This window comes from Cupressus sempervirens, chromosome 6 (genome assembly GCF_028749045.1).
Source record: "Cupressus sempervirens isolate cs-2001-9-10 chromosome 6, ASM2874904v1, whole genome shotgun sequence".
NCBI lineage: Eukaryota > Viridiplantae > Streptophyta > Pinopsida > Cupressales > Cupressaceae > Cupressus > Cupressus sempervirens.
The window spans coordinates 499622360-499629652 of NC_143123.1; the positions used below are offsets into that span (position 1 = coordinate 499622360).

At 32.2% G+C, this 7293-nt stretch overlaps 1 pseudogene; it reads left to right on the plus strand.

Annotated features, from left to right (window-relative positions):
- The first annotated feature begins 2535 nt into the window (after positions 1 to 2535).
- On the plus strand, positions 2536 to 7089 carry LOC149553211 (origin of replication complex subunit 6-like; annotated as a pseudogene).
- Positions 7090 to 7293: the final 204 nt, after the last annotated feature.

Consider the following 7293-nt stretch of genomic DNA (forward strand, 5'->3'; position numbering starts at 1 on the left):
CCTCTATGAAGCTCCTCCTGAAATGCTTGTACCTACCTTTGGAGGGCTCTAACCTCATCAGGATTAACAACTCTGACCCTTCCACCATGCTCTCTTTGTGGAGGCATCTTCTTAACCCAAACCCACAACCACATAGTCTTGGTGCAAACTACCTCACTATCGACACTCTGTCTACACACTCAGGAAAACCACCTCTAATACAACTTATTGAGGACACAACCCATGCACAGAATGGACACAACAAGAAAGGGAAATTTTATTAACTTTTTAGATAAGCTAATACATTTAGTACAGAGAAAATAGACTTCTTAAACATGCCCTAAGGGCTTACAATAACATAACTTTGGAGATAATTTCTCCTTTTAGTACCTCCTCTCAAACTCCACTCCAAATTGCCTTTTACAATGCCAAAAATGTTCTTAAATAGACCCTAGATGGTTAAGGACTAGGAATACATTCTAGAAAGTGCTAGTAGGCATTCACTGACCAAATAGAAGGCTCCAAAAGTTGCGTTAGAAGTCGATGCAAATCTAGAAGAATACAAAACTGGTAAGCGAACTTTTGGGAGGCATAAGTTTTGAACTGTAGCTCCGATTGACGAACTGTTTACATTTTCGGAAAGCTCTCGAAGTGCTCTATAGCCTTATGGACAAGCTTAGCTTGTCTCCCATTTTTCAACCCTTTTCAAGTTAATTTAATGCCCCTAACCTTACTTTGAAGCATTTTTAGGAGGTCTCCAAAACTCAAAAAATTGTGATAACTTTCAAACTGTGGGGCCTTTTGACTTGATTCTTTTTTTGGAATGCTCTAAATTACAATTACATTCATCTGGCCAATTTACACCTCCTAGTTCACCAAACTGATGGCTCAATTGCATACTCCTATTTTTTTGGCATTTATGCGTATCCCAAGGTGTTCAAATACTCTATCCTAGAATGTTGATAGTGGAATTATGAGAGTTGGAACCTTTATTTGACCCAAATGGGTATCCAGAAAATGAAAACACATGAAACAGAAACTAAGTCTAAGTACATTTTTTTTGGGTGACACAGGATTGCCCTTATACCTCTGGGTGCTCCTACATCACAAGAAGATTATGATTTAGTCTATGTCAGAAGATAGGAAAGTCTTCCTCATTAGGGTATTGACTATTAGGTACACAAGAGCTATGTAAGCATACCCTTTTCCATGCTTTCTTTGTCTAGTTTCTCTTCAAGCAAGGTAGGCATTGTTTTATTAAAATTTTAAAATGAGCTGATTTTTATTAGAATAGAAATTTGGAGTGATGTAATTGAAGTATTCAATTGTTGTTAGCTTTGTCACATATAATAGAAATTGCATCAATTATTTTCCAAATGGGAAATATGCTTTGACGTGGACGGAACAACCAACTATGCATAATGTTTAGCTAACATATTTTTCAGATCCCAAATGTTTGCACACTTTTTATTTTTTCTAATGTTTAATACTATTTAGAACACAAGTCAGCTTCTGAAAGATACGTGAAGTCAGTAAACCAAAATGGTAGGTTTTTAAATTTATTGTGGAAAATCATAAGAAACTAAACATCATCAAAAAATATCTAGTTGTAAGTTACTGAATAAATGGTTCTAAGCATAGTTTAAAAACTTTATGTGGAGATGAAGTAGATTTTAAATGCTCATGTTGGTGTGTATGGAAGATAAGCTACTAATGATATTCAACATTTTCAATTGTTGAAGTCACCACCATAGATATTGTAGGCACATTATTAAATAACACATTGATATGTTAGGATTGTGATTTTTCCCATCTGTTTACTTTTGAAGTTTATGATTTTTGGACCATTCCTTAATCTTGTGTCCAAACACTATGTACTCTCAGGCATTTCCTTAATAGCTGATTATTCTAATGATGTACTCTATAAAGTGGCCACTTTTATGTGTTCTTCCAAATATTTGGTGCCTCTTGTAGCTGCTTTATCTAGAAATTTTAATTGAGAGTGTGAGAATTGGGGATAGAATTTTAAAAAAATTAATGATCAAATTAGTGAACAACAAATGGATTTGATGGGGCTTGCATTGTTTGATAGAATGTAGAGGACTTTAGAAACTTTAGCTAAGACTAATGTCTGTCCATTGGGCCAGAGTCACCTCCTGTTACCTGACTTATCATTGCCCTTTAAATATTGAATTCATTGCACAACTAAAATGCATCCCCTTTGAAGAATCACTAGTACATTTGACCCCATTTTTAGACCAAAATTTTTGACCATCTATTAATATGGAGTCAAATTGGTTGGAATAGGCAAGGAAAAAATGTATTTTTTAAAAAATTCATGCCCGTGTTGGTCAAAATTTTGACCAACATAGGCTTGTTGTGTTAAAATAAAAAAAGGTATTATTTCATGTGGGTTGATTTGCATGGGTTGCGAGTGGAACTGTAGTTGGTCCATTTGGAGGATGGGCTCATGGGCTACAGAGGGTGAGAAGTCCTTTGGTTGGAGTGGTCGAATGAGGGTAACATTCATTTCCAAGCCATACACGACAGAGAAGCATGGACATGGATGGGCTAGGAAGAAATCTAGGCCTTGCAGAAGACAACAAGGTTATTGGGAAAGTTGAGGAGCTGAGACATAATGTGCATTTTAATTCTTCCACTTTTGGTGTGGTATGTTTATCTAAGTAATGCATCAAATTTAGTGCAATTTTTATCATTTGGAATGCAATTTATTGGGAATATTCATCATTGAGTCCTTTTTTAACCCCTTTTCATCCACAAGGTGAGGTTTGCAAATCGGTTCTCTGCTTTGAACTCGCTACTACAAAGTAATTTTTCTTGAACCTTATTCAGATGGGTTCATCTATTTTACATTGAAAAGGATTGAGTCACTTCTTAAATTTATAGCACAATCCTTACAACAAAGATCATGCCACATGTCGGTAGTGAGATAATATAACACTGGGTTGAATCTTATTAATGTCATCTATCCTTGTCATTACACTACATTCCTCGGGACTGGATTTATGTTGTAGAGGAAGAAATAATTTAACAAGAGGAGAAATTATTCCTTGAACATTAGATGATTCCCATTGCTTACCCTTCATGGATTTCTAGTTCTCATTCTTTATGATTTTATTAGAAAAATTACAACAATGACATTTAATTTGCAATGATTGAATGCATTGTTTGTATAGATTAGAAGTTCCCTTTGATTGATAGAAGACCATTAGGCTAAGTGGCATGTCCGAGAAGGCATATACTAGATCCTTGAATGCAAAGAAAAATGCTCTTGGAGTTAGGTAGGTTAATTATCTAAATTGAATTAGTTGCTATTCCTTGTCTGTTTTCTTTTTTGACATTAATGGATTATATTAAAAAATGATGATGAGTCTGCACTTTTAATTTGCCTTGCAGGCCAAAGCTGGACATCCAAGAACTTGGAATCTAGTTTGGATGTCTTAGATTGATTGGGTCTACCCAAAGAGTCTTGTCTTTGTAAGTTCCATTTTCGTTGACTTAGTTTTTAGCTCTCAAATGGTTTGTTTACTTAAACTTTGGATGTTTTGCAACTTACTGGTCAAATATTTATATAGTACTCTATGGAACTTGAGAAACCAGGTTTCCTTAGTTTAGATTTTAGAACCCAAATGATTTGTTTTCATGGATTTCCAATCTTTTGAAATTTATGGTTCAAAGGCTTATAATATGCTTTGTGCTTGGGGAAATTATTAAGGTGGGTATAATGATTTCATCAGAGTAAGGCCTAAGGGCATACCAAATGAAATCCTATGCTCTTATACTTTGACCTTGAGCTCTCTGATAAGTGTGGGGTTAGCATATGATCCTCGAGTCTTGTCAGCCCAAAATCATGATCGAATATGCAATTCTAATGTTAACATTACACAGATAGAAAGAAAGATTTATAGTTTCTCTACCAGAGTCCCAGAGATCAAGAGCTGATTTTAGTCATCTAGCATTCATTGCAATAACATTTTACCTATGTGGAAGAAGAAATAAGGTTAGTTTGTACTTGCATATTTCAAGCTTGTTATTAGGCCAATAATAATCCTTTGATTCTGTAGTCAATATGAATGAAGTATATAACCTAGGAGCAGTTTTTTTCTCTTTTTTCTTTTTCTTTTGGGTGAACAACTTAAAAAAAATTCAAACCCTTACTCTTGTGTTGCTTTTTATCATCACACGTATGAAAATGCTACAGTAATGGCCTCAAGTTAGTCTTCTCTAAACTTTGGTTTCTTGTTTATCCATATACCCACCCTAAGTTCTAGAACTTGCTGTGTAAAAACCTAACTTATTTATCTGGATGCAGTTAAAAGTTGATGGGATGAAACTGATCGAGATATGTGGTACATCAAACTTTGAGTTTTCAAATGTGAGTTTAGTTTTTGGGTGCATAGAAATCTTGAAGGTTTTTTAATATTATTCACATTTTCAATTTATAGATGCTAACTAAATCAAACAAGGAAACCCTCTCGATGATTTATGTTTGTTCTTAACTATATATATATATATATATATATATATATATATGTATATGTATATGTATATATATATATATGTATATATATATATATATATGTATGTATATATATATATATATATATGTATATATCTATGTATGTATGTATATATATATGTATGTATATATCTATATATATATGTATGTATATATCTATATATATATGTATGTATATATATATATGTATGTATATATATATATATAGTTAAGAAAAAACATATATATATGTATATATATATATATATATACATAGATACATATATATATATACATATATATATGTTTGTTCTTAACTATATATATATATATATATATACATACATATATATATATACATACATATATATATATATACATATATATATACATATATATATACATATACATATATATATATATACATATATGTATATATATATATGTATATATATATATACATATATACACACACACACATATATATATACATACACATATATATACATACATATATATATATATATATATATGTATATATATATATGTATATGTATATGTATATGTATATGTATATGTATATATATATAAATATATAAATATATATAAATGTATATATATATATATACATATACATATATATATATACATATATATACATATACATATATATATACACACATATATGTATATATATACATATGTGTGTGTGTGTGTGTGTGTGTGTGTGTATACATAAACAGACACACACACACACACACACATATGTTTCTAATTGTTTGGGCTAGGTTGCAACATCTATGAATGATCTCTGTTTTGATGTTGTTGGAATTGCCAAAGAAAAGAAGGATCCAAAATCTATGAAAAACAATAGAGATGTGTTTTCTTTAGAGACTATTTTGTTTATGTGATGACATTGATTTTTTAACCTTTGCATATTTTTTTATATGGAAAGCTCTTTTTATAGATTATGGTCAAGTTTAGACTAGGTTCATTCTTGTTACTTAATAGATACATTCTTATATTTTCGTGCTTGCTTGGTGCTAAAAAGTTTGAAAGATTATTTTGGGCTTGTTTACATTGTAGTGATTGTGGCCTTTACAAATTTCTCCTATATAAAATTCATATGGGCTAGCATATCTTAGCTCCTTATTGTTAAATGTTTCCAAGTGTATTGTACTGGTATGTCTTAAATTGGTTTGACAGACCAGCTGCATAATCATTTTTCTATTCTTTACATGGTTGAATTTATTTTCACACTATCTTTAACTATTTCTTAGGTTCACATTGATTTAGTATGGCAAATCAAAACAAAATCTTGGTCTAAATTTTGGTTGTTATGATTGTTGTAGGCAACTAAGTGTATTGGGTGTGTATGGACAAAACTTTCAGATGCATTGCCAAACAAGAGAATACGTGAAGACGAGACATAATCTTACAATAGTGGCAAATCAATCGATGATGAATATGAACTTGAGGTAACTCGGTTCATGTATTATGCCTAAAATTTTATGAAGTTATTTTTATATATTTGATGTTACTCCAATGTGGATAGACATGCAATGCATTTCTCATATAATAATTAATAACTAAGGATGTAAAATCAACTTAGCTGTATTGTTTTATGTGAAAGAATGGGTTTCTTAGTTAAGCATTGGTACTTGAGTGTTTCGTTTATTGTTGATTAGAAGCACAAGCTTATATTTCTGCATGGTTGAAGGATGATGTAGTTAAACATAATAATATTTTATTGTAACTATAGTAACATTCCATTTGCACGGTAGTGAAATAGTGTAGGAAAAGTGTAAGTGGAATTTAAATATTCACATCCAATTAAAACACAAGGCAAAAAATAGGGGGTTAACTAAACAAAACACTAGCTCTTATAAAAAATCTACATTATGTTCTGAGAGCTTGAGAGAGCTGATTTGACTGCACTATTTGTATCCCTTGCCTAGTTTCCTAGTTTAAATTGCAATCTGGATCACTATGAGATTTTTATATGTTGCCTTTGTTGTGAAAACCTTTCTCTTGGACAGTTTAGCCTTTTCAAAGATGACACCAATATAGTCTGGTTCAATAGTTGATGTTGAAACAGTTAAACTTAGAACTCTATACAATGACATTGTTGCAAAAATCTAAGGAAGTTTTTTTCAAATGCCCTTTGTAAGCTAAAAGTTCTAGGCCTCCCTTGGATGTTAACCTTACTCTTTATTTTGATTACGTGAATACAAGAAAAAGAGATGGCTGAATTGTCAAGAATAGGATTGGCTAGATTTTCTATGATGGGGTAGAATCTAGCTCTCAACATTGTAGAAAAAGGCTTCCCCATCTCAATCTACAATTAGAGCCTAGAAAAGGTAGATGAGATGATAGATAGAGCCAAGCTAGAAGGAAATCTATCAGTAAAAGGCTTTCATGATGCCAAGGAATTTGTGCTGTGAATCCAGAAGCCCGGAGTCATAATCCTTCTAATCAAAGTAGAGCCTCCCTTGGACAAATCAATTGAGACTTTGGCTGCCCACATGGAAGAAGGGGGCTGTATTGTGGATAGTGGGAATGAATTTTATGAAAACACGAAGAGAAGGTAGGAGGAGGCAAAGAAGAGGGGGTTTCCCTATTTGGGCATGGGTGTTTCAGGGGGTGAAGATAGTGCCAAGAATGGCCTTTGTCTTATGCCTGGAGGGTCATATGAGGCTTACAAGTATATTGAGGATAAAATTGTTAAGATCACTATGCAAGTGGATAATGGGCCTTTTCTTACCTATATTGGAAAGGGTGGATTCGAAAATTTT